This window comes from Nipponia nippon, unplaced genomic scaffold, assembly GCF_047370975.1.
Source record: "Nipponia nippon isolate SJK-2023a ecotype South Korea unplaced genomic scaffold, ASM4737097v1 scaffold_4, whole genome shotgun sequence".
In the NCBI taxonomy this organism is placed as follows: domain Eukaryota; kingdom Metazoa; phylum Chordata; class Aves; order Pelecaniformes; family Threskiornithidae; genus Nipponia; species Nipponia nippon.
Genome location: NW_028262358.1, coordinates 56,004,385 through 56,029,360, shown reverse-complemented (window position 1 = coordinate 56,029,360; position 24,976 = coordinate 56,004,385). Strand labels below are relative to the sequence as shown.

At 38.0% G+C, this 24,976-nt stretch overlaps 1 protein-coding gene across 1 annotated transcript in view; it reads right to left on the bottom strand.

The window, feature by feature from the left end:
- Positions 1 to 24,768, bottom strand: part of ESR1 (estrogen receptor 1) — a 167,855-nt gene extending 143,087 nt beyond the window's left edge. The window contains 1 exon segment of the mRNA XM_009466299.2: positions 24,753 to 24,768. The gene's annotated coding sequence lies outside the window, so the exon portion shown is untranslated.
- Between the last annotated feature and the right edge of the window lie 208 nt (positions 24,769 to 24,976).

Here is a 24,976-nt window from a genome sequence, read left to right as displayed (position 1 = left end):
CTCACCCACAATAAAAAAAGGGGAAGGGAGAGCAAAGGATAAGAGTTAGTAGAAGAGTTATACCTTCTCCCTGAAGAAGGAAGATAGGAGGGAGATAGGAAGCAACTGCATCGCTTAAATGAAAGCAAAGAAGAGGGACTGGATTGAGAAAAATGAGAGACCACATATAGCCCTCCCAGGGGATAACTCCTCAGGGCACTCAGCAAAATTTGCATTATCCCACAGGGTCTTACAAGATGAACCCACATGGATTCCTCCCCACTACTCAGGGAGTCCTAGATTACCCTAAAACCAGGAATGCACATGTGTTATTTGCACAAGTAAGACACAGTGATGGAAACGGAGCTAAAAATATATCCATCTTTCCATCCATCGATGAAAACAAGTTGAGGACCAGGATTTCAATGGTGGCGTTCCCTGAATGCTCACAGTATTCTGCTCAGAATCAGAGAGAGAGGTGAAATACCAAGATTTATACCTACTTCAGAATACGGCAGAAAGAACAGAGGCTCAGATTCATTAGGAATTAGGGCTGCTTGCTCCAAAAAAGCAGGCTTCAGCTGAAGAAAACAGGAACCAAGCTGCTAGTGCCTAAAACTAAGAAATAAGATTATGAGTAAGCTTTTAAACAAAAAAGTAAGAAAAGAGCAATGCAGGAAAAGAGACCACACCATACAAGGTAACACCTCTGTTACAGATGAAGATAAGAAAATTCAGCGCAACCAGTATCAGAGGATGGAAGCAGTCAAACAGGCAACAGCAAACAAGCTGTAACTTTAAATAGAGTGCCAAGAGAACAAAAGAGTTGGTACATATGCTTCCACATGAATGCTGGAAGGCATAAGAAATATGATGATGGAACTGCAATGTTTAGCCCTAAATGAAGGCATAGGCATATCAGAAACTTAATGAATCACCTGTGACACTACCATACAAAATACACAGGAAAAGGTAGAGCAGCCAACTCTATCAGAAGCAGATAAAGTACCTCTGTATGTTAAAGAGAGCCTAATCAAAACAAATAGATGAGCTAAGTACCTCAAAAAGTAGCATAGACTCTATAGGGATTGAAATATCAGGCCTACACAGGAAGGGATGAGTATGGAATGGTGACGTAGTTTCTGATGTGCTTAGGGACATGAGGCAACATGTGCAGAAAATGTGATAATGTCAGATTTTAGCTATCACTATGTAGGTAAATAAAATGTATCAGGATATAATACAATGACCAAATAAAAGACACCATTAATTATTGTTTCATGGAGCAACTAGTTAGACAGTCCACAATAAAAGACGTAGTGCATGACTTGGTTCAAAAATCTTGCATATTGGAAGAGCCCTTCTATAACAGTAACCATGGCATGCCTAGATTCAATGTCTCTGTAGAGGTATGAAACTCTAAATATTCCCCACAATTGTCCTCAGCCTCAAAAGGACATAAAAGTAAAGACTCATATTAAAAACCCACAGGGGAGCTGAGAGAATTAAATCCTTAGAAGTGGCTACTTGAGGACACCATCACAGGAACACAGAGCCACTTAAGAAAGGCCTGAGAAAGGGCAATGGGAAGTCAGCAGTAAAAGGGGGGCAGACTAGAAGCAAGAAGGCAACCTTCCAAAAGTTGAAGTTGTGTCTAAAGGAAGAAAACAGAAAGGCTGATGAGCTCTGGGAGATTAAGTGTAAGCACACAATAAGGCAGGCCAAAAAAGTGTTTGAGGAACAACTAAAGAAGCAAAACTAACGCTACATTTTTCTGGAAACACATCAGGAGCAGAAGCCTGCCAAGGTGTCTGTAGGGCCAGCTGAAGATCAGGGCACAAAAACAGCAAGCAGAGCAAAGAGAGCAATCCTTTGCAGAAGTATGTAGAAGGAACTGGAGAGTTTTCAAAGGAAACCTGAACTTGCTTTGTGAGGGACTCAGAAAAAGATCTGTCTGAAATTCAGGTGAGTGTAGAATAGGCTATAGAAAGATCTAAAAAGTGAATACAAACAAATTGCCAGAACCAGGTGGTATTCACCCAGGATATCTAAAGGAACTCAAGAATGAAATAACTGAGTTATAATAATGAGCGGTACACTCTCAAATCTGCCTTTGTGTGTTACGATTGGCAAATGGCAAATACCGTAACTTTTAAAAAACATTGCAGGGTAGGTCTGTGAAGCTGCAGGCTGTACTGGCAATTTAACAGAATAGATGAGAATAAAATTAAGAGAGATACCTGTGTAAGCATGATTTAGTCAGGAAAAGTCAACACAGCTTTTGCTAAAGACCACCTGCCTTGTTGCTTTCTTGGTGTTCTTTGATACAGCTGAGACAATCTAGTTCTGTTTTCAAAAGCCTTTTACTGAAGTCTCTTGCCAAAACTATGAGGAACTGCTGAAGGCCTTTACAAAACTATATGACTGGCCACCACCAGGGCAGGTTTAGGTTGGATATTATGAAAAACTTCTTCATTGAAAAGGTAGTCAGGCACTGGAACAGGCTGCCCAGGGAAGTGGTTGAGTCTCCATCCCTGGAGGTATTTAAAAGATGTGTAGATGTGGTGCTTAGGGACATGGTTTAGTGGTGGACTTGGCCGTGCTAGGTTAATGGTTGGACTTGATGATCTTAAAGGTCTTTTCCAACCTAAACAATGCTATGATTCTAAATTAGCAGATGAAGTTCAGAGTAACTAAAGGTGAAGGCACATGAGGAAAAATGACCCTAAATTTCTATGTACGATGCCATGATGATACGCACTGAGCTGACCATTACCATAAGTCATGATGGATGTTCCATGAAAACATCAACCCAGTGCTCAGCTTAGGTCAAAAAAGGCGAATCAAATGTTGCGAATTCTTAGGGAAGGGACAGAGAACAGAACAAAGAACTCTGCCGTAAATCTATGTATGAACCTATGATTTGTCTGTACCTGGAATACCACTTGTAGTTTTGGTCCCTTCCTCCTAAGCAGGATATGGAAGGACACAAAAGGTTCAAGATAACCAAGGACGGCCGAAGGTCTGGAATATATGCAGAATGTTCCTTTTGTATGAGGGATGAAGGAGAAAGTAAACTGGGATTGCACTCTGAAAAAGAGGTAACTTAGAGGGAGTATGATAGAGGTCAACCACATCATAAATGACATGGAGAAAATGGGTGGGCTTTGACTATTTATTCTTTACCAGTAGAAGAACCACAAGGCATCAGATGAAGCCGCTAGGAGCCAGGTTCAAAACAAGCAGAGATAATTCTTCATATGACAGAGAGCTCATTGCTGAAGGATTTTCCAGATGCTATAAGTTCACTTGGATTCGAAGGGACACAGAGGAAACTTAGAAGATCAGTCCACTGAAGTTCACTAAATACTCAAAAGATCCATCTGGCTCAGGAAATTGCTAAACTAACTGAAGGCAGGGAGGGTATTACAGGGAGCATATGCATTTACTTTTCCCTCTTGCATGGTTCTTACATTTCTCCCTGTGAGCAAGAGTTGGGGTAAAGGGAAGTGCATTCTCCTCATCAGTCTTTGAGCTTTTTCAGAATTATAACCTTCCCACAGTGCCTGAAGCAGGGGTTCCAGCACATGTGTAGAAAGAAGGTGCTGCAACACATCTTTCACCTATTCAATAGGTCTTATTCCATAGGCCTCCGATTACTGCTGTGTGCCCTAATTTGGCTGTGCTGTTAATAATGTGCAAATAGCTGAGGTCTGTCCAGATCCTGCACAGTCTCAGTAGAAAATGAGAAAGGGAAAGAGGGTAGAAGCGCCTTTTTCTTTTCAGCAGCACCCGATTACAGTGCATCAGAATGGACCCTAGATTGAGCACATTGTCTTGGAACATTAACATGCAAACATTACCATGTGCAGAGAACCATTCTATATCCATACCTGTTTATGCAAATCCTGTCAAGCACAAGTGTTTAGATAATCGAAAGTCCTTCTGATAAACCTGATTATTTTCCTTAAGTGCTCTGAACAGCAGTGATACACATGAAATAGTTCTATCCTGCTGCATACTGTAATTCTTACCATTTCATGCATTTATGCGTCTGGCTCTAACAAAACATTATTATTTCATTTAAGAAACGTTATAGGACTGCATTACAGGAAGTCTAGTGACACTGCCAGTAATTAAGGTTGTGCAACAGTTCTTTTCATATTTTCAGCTTCTTATAACAGTTTGAGCTGAAATTTATTGCAGTGATTTGCTGTGCTGTACACAGGCTAATTTTTTCCATGGATAATCTGTGATGTTCCCAAGGACAACACAGGGAAAAGTTGCATCATTTTGCCTGCATTAAAAAATTCATTGTCCCTTTACTGACCATATCACACACTTCTATACTTTGAAGAAGAGATCAAAAACATAGCGGAGTCTGACCTGTATGTCAGGAGCGTTTTCAGCTCCTCTGTGAAATTCTATTTCAGTTTGACCAAATTAGGTAGTTCTAATCAGCTAAAGTCTCTCAGTGTAAGAGGAAAATTATTCTCAAATCTCATTCCACATGTTTTAAGAACATCATCTTTCATATCAACTTTCAGCTCAGTTATTCTAGCACTGCCTTTTAGCTTCAATAGCACTATCCATTACCTGAAGATTACGGTCCTTGACTTACAGTTCTGTCATATCCCTCATATCTCTTCCAGACCTCTTCCTTTCAAATTACAGTTTATACATTTTTTGCTTATCTTCTAGTTCAAACCAATTTTCTATCACACGACCTGAACAAGGCTAACTAGGATTACATAAAATATGATACAGAACCTTATACAATTGCATAGATATTTCCCTATGTCACAGGATATAAGAATCACTGAGGTTGGAAGGGACCTCTAAAGATTGCTTAGTACAACCTTGCTGCTCAAGCAGGGTCAACCAGAGCATGTTGCTTAGGACCGTGCCCAGCCAGATTTTTAGTATCTCCACAGGTTGAGACTCCACAACCTCCCTGGCAGCCTGTTCCAGTGTTTGACCACCCCCACAGCAAAAAATGTTTTTTCCTATGTTTATGTAGAATTTCTTGTGTTTCAGTTTGTGCCCATTGCCTCTTGTCCTGTCACTGGGCACCACTGGGAAGAGTCTAGCTCCATCTTCTTTACTCCCTCCCATCAGGTATTTATACATATTGATAAGATCCCCCTGAGACTTCTCCAGGCTGAACAGACCCATCTCTTTCTGCCCCTTAGATGCTGCAGTCCCTTAATCATCTTTGTGGTCCTTTGCTGAACCAACTCCAGTATGTCTATATCTTTTTTTGTACTATGAAATATCCACTGAAACACCTGAGCATCTTCCTTTGATTGCAGCTGCATTAATAGTATCAGTTTGTAACCATCCAATTAACAACTAATACATTGATGTATGCCTACATCCATCTAAATATACCTAAGTATACCCGAGTTGAAGTATACTTTAGTTGTTTTCAGGCAGGAAGATCTCAGTTTATAGGGACAATTGACAATATTTCTTGCTAAGTACATGATCTTTCAGTTTACACCATTATAGTTCAGTTTTACAGTTCAGTAAGCTGTACAGTTCGGTTGGGGTGTTTAAATCTTCTCCAATTTAGTTAATACTTTTTCCTGTGATTTCCCCCCAAATGCTTCAATTAATGTTGATCAAACTGATTGGGTTTTCTTTGTCTGAAAATCTGTTATCAAAGAAATAATCTGATAACTGTGGCACAATCAATTTTTGTTAGATCAGTGTTTCATTTTAATTCATTTTCTCTTTACCACCTAGTTTTTATTCCCTCTTTCCTTCAAAATATGGTCTAAAGCTTAGCATATAACTGAAGTCAGACTGTAGTTAACCACTCACCATTTTCCTTTTCAAATAACAGATACTGTCTTTGCCAGTATATAATCAAAATATTTACAACTTGACAGATGATAAAAATACCAGGTTTGGAATCTCAAGAATAATTTCTCTCAAATTATTTAATCATCCTCATTTAAAAACACTCAACTGTAAGTTTTCATTTCACATTTGTTTGGTCATTTCCATGTCCATACACTTATTCTTTTCAGCTATCCTGCCTGTCTCATAAGGCAGTATTGAATACACAGGCAAAGGTTATTTTAATCATATCTAAACTATTTCCAGCAATGTCTTCACCTTCAGAATCTTAACCTAAGAAACCATATCTGATTTACAGAGGAAGTGAGAACTTATAACTGCCACTTTTGCCTCAGGTTTAGATATGAATATTTAAAGTGCTTTATAATGCTAAGTGCTGAAAAAAAATAAGGTCTCAAAGTCTCTAAATTCTACTAATCTAATTTTTATCCCATCCATGATCTTTAAAATAGAAATAATACTGCCCACTTGGCCTTGGTGATTTTGAAATGGTGTCTTACATTAAACCACCAAAAGACTTATAAGGAAAATAATAAACTGAATGTAAGTCTCCATAATATTTTCATAGCAACATTTAAAATAAGGACTTTACCATACATTACGCAATGATGATGAAGCTTGGAATAGTTGTTCTTCAGTTACACATCTTGTATTTTGTGTCTGAAGAACAGATTTTATAAGAAATAACATGCCATCATGTAATTACAGTTCTATCATATACTATGCATACACAATAAAGCTGAATTAAGAATGAAACAGCAGTTCTTACAAATTTTGGAATCTTCATATTTTTCCTTTCATGTTCAGTATTTGTCTGGTGAACACATTACTGAAAAAGTAATTAAAACTATCTTCCTCATTAACAGTAAGGCATCAAGTATAAGCATCTGTGCATACTTTGCTTTTGATTTCCTAAAATACAGTTTCACAGCTGAAAGAATACTTTAATGTCAATGGAGAAAACACATTGTTTCCCAGGCAACATGCTGGAACATGTGCCAACAGACATTGTCTGACACACTAAGGAATGTTGTGATATCTGCCATTAAATATCAAATTGGATGACAAAAAAAAAAAAAAAATCTTTCCTTATTCTCATACAAAACAGCATTCCAAAAATAAACGGAAAGAGGAAAGAGGAAGGCAAGCAATGTTTATAGAATAACCACAACAAACACACTATTCTTTTAAAAATGTGTTCAAAGCTTCCTCTTGACTTGCAGTTGAAAAATATTACAGTCACCAAGAATTTATGTCAAACTGCTCTGCCTAGTTTCCCCTCTTCTCTTCCTGGGTCAAACCAGGAGGAAAAAAAATGCCTCCAAAACGCTAAGATACCCAGATGATGCAGTTCAGTTCTCCAGGAAAGTATTGCATTTATACCGTGTTCAGATAGCAATAAAAGATGACATTAGCTTTTAGATAATCTGGTGGTGACTTAAAGTTGACCCTTCAAAGAAAAACCATTTTGAATATAATAACAATAATACATTTTGTCTAACAAAGGATCTATAAGAAGCAACTTGCTTTCAGATTGAAGACAGTTAAATTGTAGCACTCAATGTCACTAACACTGATTGCCTTTAGGGAAAAAGGACATGCACAATCATCACAGGTCAGTTTGCACACTAGAAACCCCTTTTATGCCAATATGACCAGCAAAATCAGACACAAGTCATTTCTATACAGATCAACAGAGAAAATCTCTGTAATCTTAGGTAATGGCTTCATGTCAAAACACTTCCATAACAATTTCTCCAGTCATTGCTACAGTCATCAGCCTTGGACTCTACTCACAGAAGTATTACGCCTTTGTTTTTCCTTTGAAAACGTTAAAAAAAGAAAAAAAAAGGAGACTAAAGGTAAACCCTTATGTGAAGAAAATATATGTGTTAGACTTACAAATCCAGCGTGCAACACTGACCATATCCTTCTTGCTGCCTATTTTAAACCTGCAATGCCGTGGTCAGCACTTTCCAATGCACTAAGAGGCCCACTATCTTCTGCAGGACTTTAGGTTGCCCATCTGACCCGGAGCACAAGGTGGGATTTTGACAATGTGTTTGCTTTTCATAATGCTTGTTTTCTGACTTATAGGGTTCTTGGTCCTCCATTTTCTGTTAGCTCCTTCCTAAACCTAAGCCACTACTCCAGTGGAACCAGAACTGTTGGTGGGTTGCATGGTTTTCTAATCCAAGATTAAAATGAACACATGCACACACTTAAAACACTTTAACTCAGGTTTTTTAGTTCTCTTCCCTGATCTGGATTACAATACAGTTCAGTAGACAGTGGACTCTGCTCTTCAGAAGGGGTGACACAGTAACTCTGTGACAATCACCAGCAGGAAGGATGGAATATCTCAAGTCAGCATTGCTTAGCAAACTCTTCATAAAGTGGAACCACTGCCTTACTTATTTTCATGTGATGTCAACATTCATGTACTGTGCCCATAGCCTTTTTGGTTGCAGTCCATTCATTTTTAAACAGGTAAACTAATTTTAGTATGTGAAAGGATATTCTTACTAGCAATTATTATTTTTATTTTTTTTTAAATATAAAGTCAACTCCAAACTCCTCCACACCTGAAATGATTTTCAAATGCATGTGAAAGACATGCAAGTCTGTCAAGATCCCTTGGAAAAAAAACAGAACATTGCAAAAACCTCTGTGTAAATACATACATACATACTCAACTGTATACACACAAAGCTAGCAGGCATTATACATGTCTGCAGAACATGTTCATGTGCTACCTTGAAGACAGAAACTACTAGAAATCCAAGGACCTGCCTAAAGCCAAATCAGGGCATGCACACATACACACCCCTTCTGCCACTGAAATGGTTTCTTTAAGAAATGAAACACTCAGAATTCAGAACAGCAAGAAAATCAAAAATACAACAGGTTTCATGAGCCCTCTATATTGACTACTAAACCTACATAGCTTATAATACATATACTTCTAGCACCCCCTGGCCTCCAGAATTAAGGGAGTTGATGCAAAAATTGAGACTGCAATTCTTACAGAGAATTCCTCAGGAACAAAATGAGAGAACAGTGGATTTTCATTGTGTGACCCTTTTGTCTCTATAGAGGAACTCTGCAAACTGATTTCTCTGGAGATTGCAATCCATAATATGCAATTATACAAAATATAAGGGGGAAGACGTTCTTCATCCAATCCAGAGGCAGAGATCCTACTATGCACAGTTGACTATTTTTCCACTTCTTAATTCCAGGTAAGGTTGCAATAACAAACTATGACAAAGACAAACTAAGAATCTGCACATCTCCCTGATACACAGTATTAAATGTTCAGGATAAGAGAAGGAACTGTGGGACTGAAAACTTAAATGCTTTGTCAAGTAAATTCTGTTTCTGATTCAATCACAGTGAGACTACAGAAAGCATTGCTATTTTTCCATTAGTAAAAGATGTTGCTAAGGGTACCGAGACAAACAAACAGGCAAAAGAAGGGAGGAAGGGGGGAAAAAAAAAAAAAAAAAAGCAAGGATGACTGGAAATAAAAAAATTTGCAAGATGTATAGAGGGTGCTTTCATCTGAGAAGTTTGATGCAGAAGCTGTTTTCCAAACAACTAGAAATCTTTTAAAAAGTAGACAGCCTTTTAAAGATAAAAATAAACTGAAGACATAACGTTAAAACATTCAAGGATGTGTCTGTGAATAGAACAACTGTACCCAGTAATACTCAGACAAGATTTCACATTACTATAGCACTACCAGCATGAAGATTTCAAGAAACCTGGCAATATTCATTAATTAAAGGCATAGCACAGCCATCTAGCGCTACCCCTGCCTAAGTAAGAAATGGCAATGGGGAAGGCTCCCGGGAGTCACACAAGAAATTATCAGCAGAGAGAGAAGTAGAGTGAGGAGGCAATGTGGCAGGAGCAGTAAAGAACAAGACCTAGGCACAACCTGCGCATGTGAAACAGACACAGGAAAATTCACTTCTGAGTCCTGTACTGCAATCAGACAATTGATCTTCTTCCCATACACTGCTCACTTTCATAAATTATAATCATTACCCCTTATTAAATATATGCACCTTGTTTCCAAGCTTTTGACCTTAATAAATTTTCACCTGCTATCTCAAGGAGATTTCTATTATGAAACTATTATTCATATACAGAAATTAATAATCCACCACCATTTATAAGGCTGATTGCCTTTGGTTGAAACTAAGCCAGATGTTCTCCTGGAGCTCTCCAGCTTAAGGGCTGGTTTAGCCCACAGCACCAGACTACAGCTTTTCCAAAGCAAAATCCCCTGAAGCACATATAGTGTGGAGATGAGGTTGTTCAGCACCAGCTGTCTTGCTTTCTGGGCCCATTGCTATTCTGCTGCACTACTTGCTAATGTGGGCATGTCCACAGTACATCAGGAAAAACACAGTGTGCAGTCTTTATTTCCAGACTAATCACCCTAAATGCGGCCAAAAATAAAACATGAATTGTTTGTTTGAACTAAGCTAACCAAACTATCCAGATCACCCTAGACAAAGGTCGGGTTTTTTACCAGTATTTTGTCCTCTGTAAACTTTGAGCGATGCTTTGGTATTCCTTCCAAAGTACAACTTTTATTTTGTTCCACTGTTGAAATACTTCCTCTACTCTCCATAGTGAAGAGGTGTTTCTTCCATTTCTTCACTTTTGTATTCTCATTATTTCCAATTTCCCAGCTGTGGCAGGCTCACTTAGAAGTAAGAAATATATAAAGACCGCATGTATCTCTTTGCCGGATTTTTTAAATACTTCAGCTCTTTATACCCAACAACATTCAGCCTCCAATTACCTTTACAAGAAACAAGTTATTATGGAATTTTAAAAAGTAATTCAGGGAAAATATGAAACCCTCTTCTCTGCCCATACAAAAGAATAGTCTGAAAAATCTCACATCTGAGTGAATCCAACTGTCTTTACTCTTTGCCTAACTCATATGGCTTTGCAGGACAAGCTATATTGAAAGGTGCCAGGGCAACCCGTTAATAACCTAAGTAAAACACACAGAAATCTACACTGAATGCACATTTGAGAAACGTGATAATTTGAGTATAGCGATACTTTTCGGAGCAAAAGCAAAATATACTTTCAGGTCTGCAAGGAAGGACGTTGGGGGGACAGAAGGGGAAGAAGAGCCAAGCAGCATCTCTCTAAAATGAACTTCTTGATATATGACATTAACTCTGTGCTAATGGTATATTCATTATAGAGAAGAATATTTAAATATACATGTGTATGTGTGTATATACTTGTGTGTGTGTGTATATATATATATATATATGAATATATTCATTATAGAATGAAGCCTAAGTGTTTCATAATACTTGTTCAGACTCAGAGAAGGAAGCAGCTGTTCTCAAAAGAAAAAAAAAAAAAGTTGCTTCAAAGGTAATTACAAAAATTGCAGCTTTGTGATTCACTTCTTTCACACAGATTTTGTGGCAGTTACTTTGAAGTGAGAATAAGCTGCAGAAATTGAAGGCTATTAAATTTAGCTGAATTTTCCTTTCGACTTCTTTGTGCTATCTAAAAACACTTTTGCAACCAAAACCATCCTTGAACCATGAAATTAATCAAAGCTTCCTAATCCATTCAAGACTGAGAAAAAAGTCAGAAACTTCTTCAACATCTGAGCCGTTCAAACATTTCACTGGTCTGGCTACGCTTCCCCTCCCTGCTCAAGACAACATGTGCAAACCTTCCTGCCACTCACATCAGTTGTGGAGGTGATGGACCTGGTAGCTGCACGCTCTAGGGAGACCTCCAAACAGTCTCTGCCTTCAGCAGACCCTGTCATTGAGAGGAGCAAGGGCCATCCATGAAGGAATCAGGGAGCAGCACACACGCAGGGAGCTACCACACAGGACAGACAGTGAAGTCTTGGTCAGCTGTGTTACCAGCTAAGAAGGTGCAGAGAGAATGGAGGGACAGTGCAGAGGCTAAAGCCTGGAAGAAAGAAGAGAGCAAAAAAAATAAAACAGACAGTAACGATGAAAAGGAGATAAGCAAGAGGAAAAAAGTGGTGACTATCAGCCAGTAGAAAGCCCGTCAGCAAAAGGACTAAAGAGTTTCCTCCTGAACCAGGCATCAAGTGGTAACTGCAACCTTATGTTAAGAGAAATAGTACGGAAACACTCAGCTAACAATGCTTCAGCCCGTGCATTACAACTTGCAACAGCAAAGCTGAACACACCTTCCAGCCTAAGCCAAGGCAGAGTGCGTGCCACCAGGGGACCTTTACAGCAGCATTGGGAGCAGTTCCGCCGAGCTGGTGGTGAATTCTTCCTTCCCTTCCCCCTCCAGGACAAAGAAGGCTACAAAGACAGGCAACATTACTTCAAGTTTTCTTTACAAGCATTTAATATGTTACATTCTGCAGAAAGGGTGGGCTTGCCAGCAGACTGCAAGAAATCCTTCACTGGGATGGAGGAGGCCCATGTGTCTTGTTTAGGCTGTGCATCACATTGCCTTATAAACTGACCCACAGGTCAAAACCAAAACAAAACTTAACAGACAGGGGAGGTTTCTTTACCTCACAGGCTGAAACATCTGGATCAACTAAGACAAGAAAGTTGTTGGTTCAAATACATACCATCCACAGAATGGAAGTCCAACTTTCCTGTTCTGGTTGCCAAGTAAAAGTGAAGAAAATTGCTGAAACTAAACCATATTCTTTTATAACTATTTTATTTTAATTAAGGACTCCCAGAAGAGGCTAACATCCTCCAAAGTTAGCAAGCAACTTAGAGAAGTGACTTATTTTGCTATTTCAATTTAACAGCTATTCTAGTACGAACAGAACAGCTCTGTTACAAGGAAGGAAGGGAAAAAGGAGGCATGGGTGAGTAAGAGGGAAGGGAGGAAGAAGAGAAGGAGAAATGGAAGGAAAAGAAGCTGCCATCAAGTAGGAAATAATGTCAATGTTCTCATTTACCAAACAGGGGTAGGGTTCATGGCTTAAAGTTCATGATTCTCAATGATTTTGCAAGAATCGATGAAGTCTGACAATGCAGAACAATGAATGCATTTTGTGCTAGCTCTTCATTTCACCCATAGTATTTCTTTATGTCCCCATCGACTGCTTTTTTAGGATAGCAGTATTAACAGGTCCATGAAGGGAACGGGAACAGGTCATGAAAACATTATCAATGACTGTATCCACAGAATTTTCCTAATTCCACTATCATAACCCAGAAGTTATACTAGAAATAAGAAAAAGAAAGAAAAAAAATTCAGGTGTTAATGACTGCATTCCTAATATTTCTAAATGCACATATCACTTCAAAACTACAGATATTTTCTCAGGGTAGGCTGTTTTAATACTAATACGACACTGTAAATGAATACAGTGCCAAGAACAGTAACTTTGATAATGTAAGTCATTCTTCAGAGCCATAAACTGTGGGGAGAGATGGAAAAGACTGAAAAAGAAGGGCTGGGGAGAAGAGAAGCCAAGAAAGGAAATTGCATTAGAGATGTGGGATGTGTAGACAAGGTAAGGAAATAATATAAAAAGAATGAGTGATAAGAAAGTGAAAAGCAAGATAAAAGTGGTCATAAAAAAGAAAGCAACAGAGACTAGGGCCTAGATCCAGAAAAGCTCTTATGCTCTTAACTTCAAGCATGTTATTAAATATATAAAGCACACTACAAATAAAGTTAATGATATATTTTGCAAGACAGAGGATTTAACAATCAAGGACAGAAAAGTAACAAATCAAAGAGCAATAACATCTAAAGAAAGAAGAAAAAAGTTCAGCAGAAGACTAGAGTGAAACAAAACACAGAATGTGAGCTATCCTTCTCATAGGTGGCTTTCTTACGGGTTTTCAATGTTAAAGAGTCTTTGGATAGCCTAAAAATCATACACGGTAATTTCTCAAATCAAAAAATGCTGGATCCAACATGGGAAAATTACATATCATTTGACAAAAGAAGAGATAATCATTTAACAAAAAAGTTTACAATCACACAGATGCAACTGATAACAATTTGACTGCAACAAGGTGTAAAAAACATCGTCCAAATCAGTCGCATATACACACACACAACCCCTTTCTAACTTTAAAGGGACAGTTTCACAGATATGAAAGCAATGAGGATTAAAAACAGTTGAAAGCAAACATTTGCCTAGAAAATATGAATGGTATTTGAAAACTTTTTAAGCATACTTTACTGGCTGTTGGGAAACGCTATAATTCATCAAAATACCATGATTCAAAAAATAAAAAGGAAAATAAAATTTGATTAAACTTTGGTTTAGAAGACGAACAAGTGAAAAATTATAAATTTAATAATAGTCTCACATAATAAAACTGTCGATTCTCAAACCATAATTGCAAGCTTAAATATGTGCAGAGAATATATTTGTAAAGTGACAACAGATATAAGACAGTATTTCAGGAATTCTAGAAAAGTAATAATTGAAACAAAGGGACACAAAAATAAGGCAGCAGTTCAGGCAAGGAAGGCAATTTTCTAAAATATTTAGGGAACAAAAAGGAATCCTAATATTGGCATCAGACAATTCTTAAATTGGTATTCTCAAGAACAGTACTGAAAAAAAAACAAAAAAACAAAACACAAACCACAACACAGCAGCATGCAGTAAGTCTGTTCTGGTTTGGGAAATCGAAGTTTTAATTAATAATTAGAGACTAATATAATAATATCAGTCAATAAGGTTACATAAGTATATTATATATAAGTATACAGTGATTCCTCTCAAACTAACTGAATAACTATTAATTCAAGACATTTGGCCAATGAGAACGATAACATTGTGTAATGTATTTTTCCTACTGTATGGCATTTGATACAATAGTCTGGCAATTTGATTAAGGTAACAGTATGAAACAAAACAAATTGTCATATGTTAAAATGAAAGAAAACTGTTTATTACATTTTAAAAAATGCAATGGTGAATGGAGAAACATCAACAACCAAGCATGTCTTACCGCAATTTGCAGGTTGTGTTTGGCAGCTGTACTGTTTTGTATTTTCCTCAGGGTCATGAATGCAAGAATAATAGCATTACTAACCAGATGTGAAGAAAAAATACAATATTTGGAAGAATAATAAATTAAAAAAATACTACTTTTAATGAAGAGAAACAACATGGAATGTTTTAACACCTTCCTTCAGGGAAACAACATAATTTCCATTATAGCTAAATATAAAAGCATGGGGGGTGGGGGGCAGGAGGCAAGCCATTTGCTAGACAGTGCTCTGTCCTGAGGAGAAGCAACTGACAAAGATTTGGAGTACTAGCAGACAGCTGAACAGGAGCTGCCAATATTACCCTGTGCCCACAGGGTTAGAGTAATCCTTGTGTAATATAGCTCAGTGGGGAAAAATGGAATAGCAAGAGTCACATTTGCCTCTATTTGTCACTGACACACCATCTAGTGGGATAATGCATATAAAGGCCAGAAATAAACAGCGCTTTTTAACAGTACAAATAATCACCCATTGGATAACTACTCTGTGCTTGTCCAGATTGATTTCAAGCAGTCTTACAATGAAGCAAAGTGTTGCTTTCCTAAACCATCTATAATTTCAAAAAAAATAATTCGGAGAGCTCCTATAGGTTGTGCTATACAGCAAGTCAGCCAGGATGGTTAGAGCAGACCTTTTCAGCCACGCAAGCTCTGAAAGCAGGACTGTAAAAGCCCTGTGCTCATACTGTGGGAATTATCCGTCAGGCAAATGCTACAGCAGAGAGATGTGTTCCCCGAGGTCCCCCTCGCAAATCCTCACAGCATCCGGATGCCAAGAGCAATCAGAGCCAAGAGGAGAACAACATGATGGACTGCAAGACACAATGATGTGAAAAACCTAAGCAGCACTGCTGCTCAGAGCTGCCTACCTCTGCTGAGGCTTTTCCAGCTCCTTCAGATGGCTGCAAGTGCAAGAAGAAGGTGACTTTATTTTGACTACACTTTCTTCAAATACGCTGGGATGGGGATTCTGCATACCAAATTCTGCAACTTGGTCACCACATATATCAGAAAGATATTGTCAGATTGGACGGTTTTCAGAAAAGAAAACATCTGAGCTAGTAACCTATCAGCAATTAATAAAGGCACTAGGGCTTATTTAGCTGGTATATTTTAGAACATAACATATTAAAAAGAAGATAGCAAAGGAGGTGTATGATGCAGCACAACTTCTGAAGACACATTTAGAATTAATAGCAAGAAACAAAATGTAGCTGTCAAAACACATCCTTGGTAGCAGAAGATATTCAGCTGCATGACACTACTTGGGGGTAGGGGGGCGGTGGTGGTGAAAAGGGAAAACTCACTGATGGTACTCTTAAAAAGCTAGAAAATTAAAGCAAACCTGCACTGAGAGGAACATGAAAGGGAACACCCAGTATGCTTTTACTATTCCTGACTTCTCCAGCTGCACTGTAGCTGGTGACTGGCTATATATTCTAAAAACCTCGGAGATGAGACAAACTATGTTGGCAGACAGAAAATGCTCGCATACAATCAAGTAAATATCAAATTTGTGCATGACTACAAAACAAAACCTTTAGACACTATTAATGAATGCTTCAGGGAGCAGCTAAAAACATAACCCACAAGATAAGCAAATATTAATTTGACAAGGAATATGTAGGAATTTTGGTACCAAAGAGCCAATTTATAATAGCAGTCATGAAGCCCTAAAATTAAGCACCTATGAAGGAGCAAGCAAAGCCAACAGATTCCCTAAAATACTGCTTGATTGGAAAAACAGGAATTGCATAGAAATAAAGAAGTTGCTATAAAGGAACTAACAAGTGGACAAATAGAAGAGCAAAATGTTTGTAGCTAGTACACAGACTATATTGAGCGATGCAGAAAAAGGGTATGGAAAACCAACATAGCTAACTACCAAGGTAAGAGGTTATTTGAAGCAGCTCTTCAGAAAACTGAAGTTGGTGTCTTAATGAGGACAATAAAAGAGAAAACAACAACTCTGGCAGACTAAATATAAAAATGCAATAAGACAAGCCAAAAAGGTTTGAGAAATAACTTGCAAGAGTTGTTTTTTTCTGGGGTTGTTTTGGGGGTTTTTTGTTTTGTTTTTTTTTTAACTACATCAAGATCAGGAAGCTTGCCAGAGTGTCTAGAGTTCTGAAACATAAAGATGTAAAAGGAGCACTGAGAGAAAATAAGGCTATAACAAAAAAACTAAATTAAGTTTTTGCATCCATGTAAGGACGTTAAGAGAATTCCTAATAACAGAACCTTTCTTAAGGGGGATCGTTGAATGATCTGTCTGAAAGTTAAGGTGTCAGTAAAAGAGGCTATAGAAAAATCCACAGAGAGAACAATAAAACTCACTAACTGGTCCTGGTGACTTCTTAAAGGAATTCAAGGGTGAAGTTCTCAGTATCAAAGCCAGAAAAAAGACAAAACGAGGTGATAGCAAATCTTAAAAGGATTTGGGAAAGGAAGAAGAGAGACATAAACCTAAGGTAGTTGAGAACAGGTAGCCAGACTTCTCCACCTGGCAAATTAACAGAAACTGCTACAAGGAACACAATTAGAGTATCCATAAATACAATATTTTGAGAAAAGTCATCAGTGGAGCTTCCCTAAAAGGATTTTTATTCTGGAGTCAATACAAATGTGAAGAGAAATTAAGTGATTCAACAAGCTCTGCCTCCAAGAGCTCTCCAAGAAACTGACGTGCCAGAGACAGGCCCCACAGGGCTACGTAATTGGCTAAAGGTAGGAGACAAAAACTAATACTAATGGTTAGGATTTTTTCAATGGAGGGAGGTCACAAGGGAAGTCTTTCTGTTAGTGCCTCTGTTATTTAATATTTTAATAAGAGACCCAGAAAAGAGGGTGAAAATAGTGATATAAGTAAGTTTGCTGATGATACTATTTTAGGGTAGTAAGGGTGAGGGCCAACTGCGACAAGTTGGAAAAGGATTTCACAATATAAAGTAAGTGATGAAATGGCAGCTGGAATTTATTAAATATCTGAAGGCTGAAGAGTATATTAAACAAATGATGGCTAAAAATTTGGCTTACTTAGACTAAAAAAAAACAAAGATGAGAGGCAATATGACTACTCTCTATAAATACATTAGGCATAAACATCAAGACCTAAAAGGTACTTAAGCCAAAGAAAGAACACTGGCACTGCAAGCAAATTTAGTATGGAAATTACAAGCTTCTCAGCTACCATAGGGGTGAAGCTCAACCTGTCCAAGAGAGGAAAAACAGCCTAACTGGGCTTTAAGATAAATGTGGATAGGCACTGTGAACAAATTACACAATCTGGTTGCTATGACAGCTTAGCACTGGGTTAGCTGCCCAACTTAGGCTGGATTCAATACATGAAACTAAAGCAAAAACTTACCAGCACGTAGCAGAAGCACTATGACTTGTGTCTACGCAGAAGCAAGTCCTAGTGCATTACCTACATGGAAATAAGTTTCTGCTTCATGCCATTGTATGTTTCTGCTCTCCTTAGAAGTGAGTTGCTTTGCGTGCAAGCAGCCTTGGAGGTAACTTACAGTAACTCAGTCACATGCACAAGACTTCTATCGCTAGATTTAAAGTATTTTTGAGAGAGAAATGATGTTGCAAAATGTCTGCTTTTCCCTTTGATTATGTTTCTATGACAGCAGAGGTAGCTTTAAGTGTGAAGCTCCAGTCTTTTGCAAGCAGTTATTTGACTTGCCAGAGCAGATTGCCAGGTGATTGCTTAGTTAGCTAGCACAGGGAAGGCAATTACTTAATAAAAATAAGCTATGTGTATGTTATTGGTTTTGTTCAAAGCAATAGTGAGGTTTTGACGTGATTTCCCCAAATCTTGCCTTGACTTGGTTTGCAGAGCAGCTGGGGTGTGCATAAAACAGATTCCTTTTGGGGTAAACTAAACTGAATATCTGCTCCGAAAGTGTGCCAAATGCACCCTGGCCCTCCACAGGGACTTTAGGGTCTGAACACAAGACTGGTTCTTTGGGCAGTCTCAAGCTATGTGTCAGGCATTATATGCTACCCGGGACATCAGGCCCTCACTGTCCCACCACAGCACTGCCAGACATTCACAGGAATAGACACCAATGGCTGAAAACCTGCCAGGAAGGGGGTGACAAGAGAGCAGGGCACAGTGGGCATGGTCTTACCCCAACCCTGACACCCAAGTCAGAGAGGACCTAAATCAGCCCAGCATTTACTAGACCTAGAAGACCCTGGTTGTATTACAATGGCAACAGGTTGGGTTGAAGGGTTGCGTGACACCAGGCAGCTGATATTGGCTCACTTCATAATGTATACTTTTCCCAAGCACAAAAATTTCACCTTGAACATAATGAGTCGTCCAATGTTTTGTCTAGTTTTCAATCACTTAAGTTACCAAAGATCAAATTTGCTGAATGGTTTGTCTTACTTGCCTCAGCTTAATCCCTGAGGGAAGAAAGATTAGTTGCTTGTGCCTATTGCTCCTTTTAAAAAAAAAAAAAATCATAACTGACTCACCATCTAATTCATAAAGTTTCTCAAGTCACTCTTGACTCAGCTTTCTCTAGCTTTTTGTGTTTTATTTTTAAAGGCATTTCTACAAGTACATCCTTCTTGCTGCTAGGTTTCAAAAGAAAAGAAATAAAGGAAGAAAACAAATCAATTTTTTTTTTAAAAGACATCTCTTTGTCAAAAGTCCAAAAGGAAGTATGCAAGTAATCTTCTTCTGTTACATAAGTACCAACCTTCCTTTTTCCCTTAATCTACTATTTCTTTGTTTGTGCTGGACATTTTGCATACAAAACTGTGCCAGTGAGCAACAGCAAATGCTTTGTTAAGAGGAAGACTACCCAAGAAAATGAGGTGTTAAGGAATTTGTGCAATTCATATGTCATGAAATTACAAAATTTCATTTAAGTGGTGCCTTTGATGTCCTCCTGCTTTAAAGTGTGTGCATGCGTATGTATGTGCAAGCTCTTGGGTGTCTAGTAGAGTAACATACACAGAAACATCATTGAAATGTAGTCATGTTTGGTGCAAAGCAGCTGCTCAACAGCATATAGCAACATATGTGACAGATTAGGACAAAAAGCAAATCCACGAGCAATGTGCCCAGTTTAAACTACGGGAAAAGTTTAGGTTGACAAAACAGAACAATCAGAATGTCTGGGACAGAAATATTATCACTCCTTACTCTTGTGAAATGTGCCATCAGCTCTCTAATGACCACATGAAATCAAGACTTCAGGGTTGCTTTCATATCCAAAAGTGTCCAGGCAAGGTATCAATGCCTGTACAGAAAGTGCCCTTCAGACAGAGCCAGAGGAAGTCAATATAAGCAGAAACTGAATGATTTCTTGGGATGGTGGGGACACAGCTTGGCACCTGCTGTGGACATATTTGCATACTGGGCAGCAGCACAGTCTGAGATTAATGGTATTTTGGAATGAATAAGCAGGTTGTTGATTTATAACAATATAGCAAGATGATCTCACAAATACCATTCTAGTCCATCACCTCAAAATTGGTGATGCCAGTAAAATGAGACCTGGCTATGAAATGATTCCTACTGTATCACTGCAAAACAAAATCTTGATGATCTTATTTCTAAAGACACAACCAGTTTATCTCCACTTGAAGATCATACAAGGCAAAACTATAAGCAGTTACACTAAAGTTACCCACAAACTTTCAGAGAACAAATAAAATCCGAAGAAGATTTTAGTTGACTGTTGGTTTGGATTTCAAACCAAGTGCTTTGAAAAAATTGCCAAAATTCAAATCTGACCAATTTTGGCTTCACGGTGTTTATGTTTAGCTGCAATAGATGATATCAAGACTGAATAGACAGTTACGATAGTCCACAACCTATCTTGGCAGACCTAACCTGTAGCTGCTGTGCTATTGAAAGCTATAAAAATTGTGAACGAAAGTTATTTAGAACTGAATAGACACAAAACTAGTTGCTCTATGTAAAAATGTAATTGGACTCTTAAAAAACATGTTTGAAACATATCTGCATGATTCCAGACTTATTTCTTTGTAGATTATTCTCCTATAACTATTCCATTTTTTAAGATAATCAAACAAAAGATAAATGGTATTTTTATTACCTGTAGGACTTTGCACTAGAACAATTAGTTATATTTGCACATTAATAAAAATATAGAAAAACCCCACAAAAAGATATTTTCAAACCCAAAGAGTATTTTTGCTTTAAAAAAATAACCAAATTTTATCATTTAGACTCTAGGACATACTTAAGTGGTGAATTGACAAAATTCTGTCTGTTAATCTACCTTTTGCAGTAAGGAATGGTAACAACAGAAACGATTAAAAAAAAACAAATAGCAGAGACAATCCAAATTATAGGTCTGGAAAATTATAAATTAAATTACTTTTAGCATCCAATATGAAAAAGGCCTTTTTTTCAGATCAGAGATCTGCAGATTCCAAAAGCTATAATACACAAATGCTAGCCACTGAAAAAGCAAAAGAAATAAATATATCTTGTAGAGCTAGCAAATTGTTTAATATCAGGTAATTATTTAAAAATCTTTTCCTCCAGTTTTATCTTCTTTCTCAGTCTAGTTACCAAGCATCAGCTGAATGCTGCCAGACTGAACTGCTACAGCTACTGGCTCCTTGGAACGTGGTTTTTTTTTTCTCGTAAAATTAATAAAGAGGATTATTTTACTCTTGCAAAGTCAACTGCTCATATCCATCACCAAAAATCATGGCAGAAATTTATTCCACATTCAACTGCAGTCTTGCCCTCCAAAAAGGAGAAAAAAAAAAAAAAAAGAATGACTTAGTGAGAAAATATAAGGTCATATTTTTAAACTGTGTCTTCTTCAGGAAAAAATACTGTGTCTAAATTCCAATTACACTATTTAGCCAGAAATGGAAATTGCCTTCTACGTCACTGAGTGTAATCCTTCCTACCAAGCCTTCACCTCCTGCAGCCAACTCACTGTGCTTCTTATAAACAGGGACATGTGCTAGCTTACTCCTCCCCTGGAAGGCTGAGCCTGCCTACATTTCCAGCTCCAGTCTGAATTTATTCACAGTCATACCTGTTTGGTTTTTGTGTCGGCAATAGCTTTCAGGACAAGTACTCATGTTTCATCAAGATAAACAATATTTGAGCAAAATCATCACCTATAGCATTAAGGCAGAAAGAGTTAAAATCATCTTTCCTAAACACAAGTCAAGTAATTACCTTTTGCCACTTTTATTTAAAATTTATATTCATATGTTAATGTGAAAGGTATTAAATGAACTCTCTACACTTTAATGTTTGGCAAGTACATTTTATGTTTATATATATATGCATAAAATTTTTTAAACTTTTGGTTTCACTTTTCACTATTTTTGTACTTTTATTTACTACCAAATGATCTCATGTTTCCCTGCAGCACTCACCAGGCCCCTAGAGTACAACTCCATGTGCAGTATATGGGACTGGGGCTTAATTTTTTTCTGTAGCCTCCCAAGGGCTCCCATGAGGCTTGCTTCTTCCTCCCTTTCTTCCACACACCCTGGCGTGGCCTTCGCAAGCTCCTCTACCCCTTCTTCAGCTTCTGGAGATTTCACAGTGAGATTGGAGTAGAGTAGCAAGATCCGTGTAGGAACCCAGTCCACATTGGCTCTGTCCCTTCACTTCCTACCTATGCTTTTCCCACAATGCTCTCATTAATTTTACTCTTAATTTCCTTGTTCTCTTTCCATCAGTGTCTCCCCCCACCACTGTGCTACACTGTGGTGCCTGAAGAAACAGCACAAAAAAAGACATGGGATAAGAAACTGCTGCCAGAACTTTGGATAACTGTGAGGAAGAGGTGAAAGAGAAACCCTGCTCACTGCCCAGAGCCACTTGCTTGTCAGTGACATTTCAGGTGGCATGCATTAGGCGGTGCCAGCAAGACATGCATGGCCATCACTCCAAATTAATGATTAATGACTGAACTGAGGCAGCCAGATGACAAGGTCTAAAATATGACAGTGACAGTCTAAGATTAAAATCTACATGTGACTTCTGATCTCCCCCCAAAGCAATGGTGCTGTCTACCTCTCCAAATTGTGGGGGAAAATTCTCAGAGACTTACTGGATCGCTGTGGCTGGGAAGGACCTTGGGGTTCCCCTCATGTAGAAGAACCCCCTGCTCAAGCAGGGTCACCCACAGCAGGTCGCTCATGGCTGTGTCCAGTTGGGTTCTGAATATCTCCAAGGACAGAGACTCCACAACCTCTGTGGGCAACCTGTGCCACTGTTTGACTGCCCTCAGAATAAAAAAAGGGCTATTTTTGCCTTTTTTTTTTCCCCTCTGTTCTTTTTTTTAATGTTTTCTTATGTTCCTTTTCAGAAACAAAGATGACAGATGAGCATGAATGAAGTTAAGTAAATGAACCAGTTGACAAAAAAAAAAAAAAAAGAAAATAAGTAATAACACAGATCCTCTAATTTAACTCGTTTTATTTTACCAACTGCACTTTCTCTGGCTACCACAGAGATTCATACATTTCTTAAGCTGGAGACTCATGTTCACAAGCCTTAGTGTTAAGCTGTGGGAAGCATCAACTAACATACCTCACCACTACTCTTTGTACTTCAGTGTAATCATCAAGTGAAATTTCACTGTTCTCAATGAATTTTTAGGAAAAGAAAAAAACACAACTAAGATTTCAAACAGTTCTTTCATCTAATGCCTGGTCATTAGGATATAGATGAGCAACACAGAGAAAATACAGAAGTGTGCGGTAATGGTCTCTTCACCTCCAAGTGATGCAATAGGGAGACCAGGCTGCAGGCCTTGAAGGGAAACCAGGAGATTCCAGCTTATTTCATTACATTTTTTTCACAAACATTTGTTCTCAAACTTTTATGTGATATCCAGGCATACCACTTAGGGATCCAAATTTAAAATAAGCCTTTGAAACTTAAAAGTAAACTCCAAAGAAAGCACCTGTCATTTGGAAGAAGAAAAAATAAAAGAAAACCAAACAAAATCAAAACAAAAACAAAAAACCAATTAAATAGAAAAGCAGTAAAACGTACCTATATCCCACTATGGGGGAAAGGGATTTTTGGAAAATCATATTTATCCAAGAAAAAAATATATAGTAAGATTAGACAAAAAACAATACTCAATAGTAATTAGCAGGAAAATTTTACCTGCTGAGGTTGACACTATCTTAAAAAATAGAATGACAAGACTCTCACTTTGTACAAGGAAGAGCCTCTACAATAAAAAGAAAATGACAAATCTCACCGAACATACAATTTCAATGTCATATAGTATGTCTCAGCATCGGCTGAGATCAAAATACAGTATTTCACTTCATTCATACCATAAAAAATGATACACTGCCTTGTGTACATGACTGCCCTTTAATTAAGTCCTTTTACCATTATGTCTTAGTCAATTGGCCAAGGCACCAGCATGTGATTTCAGTTAATTTTGTTCATTATTGTCCTTCTACCTAAATGATCGATTTTGGCTAAGGGGCGGGGGGAGGGGCAGGGGGGTGTCACATCATTCTTTCTCAACTGCGGCGTAGGATTTTTGACACCATCTATAGCACATATTAAACAAAGTACTACTACACCTGAAATATTCCTTATTAAAATTAAAACATACTTTAGGCAACACTTGGAATGGATTTGGTTTGTTTTCTGTTGCTTTTTTAGGCTTCTCAACTACACTGCAGGACACAGGAAAGAAGGAACATAGTAAGAAAAGTAACGTTAGAAAGAGTAAAAAATAAATCAAAACAAAAACCCTAACTTCTAAGCATTTCCATAGGTATTACTAGGTGTGCTCAGCAAAGGTTTGGGGTAAAAGCAGCATTTAAAATTGAGTGTGAGGGACAGAAACTGAAAAAAACCAAGAGTTTTTTCTGACTTACATTGATCCCAGCAGGCTGTTGCCATTCCCTCTGCGGGGCTCTCACTGGCTGGGGGGGATCACATGACACAGGGAACCAAAATAGAAAAGTCTCGGGAGCAAGGAAGCTGAACGAGAAGCACATTTGCAAGAAAAGACGTATCGCAGGCACAATAACACGCCCTTAGCAGCAAAAGGTGATAAATTTAGACAGGAACCTGGGCTATACTGAAAAACCTGCAATGC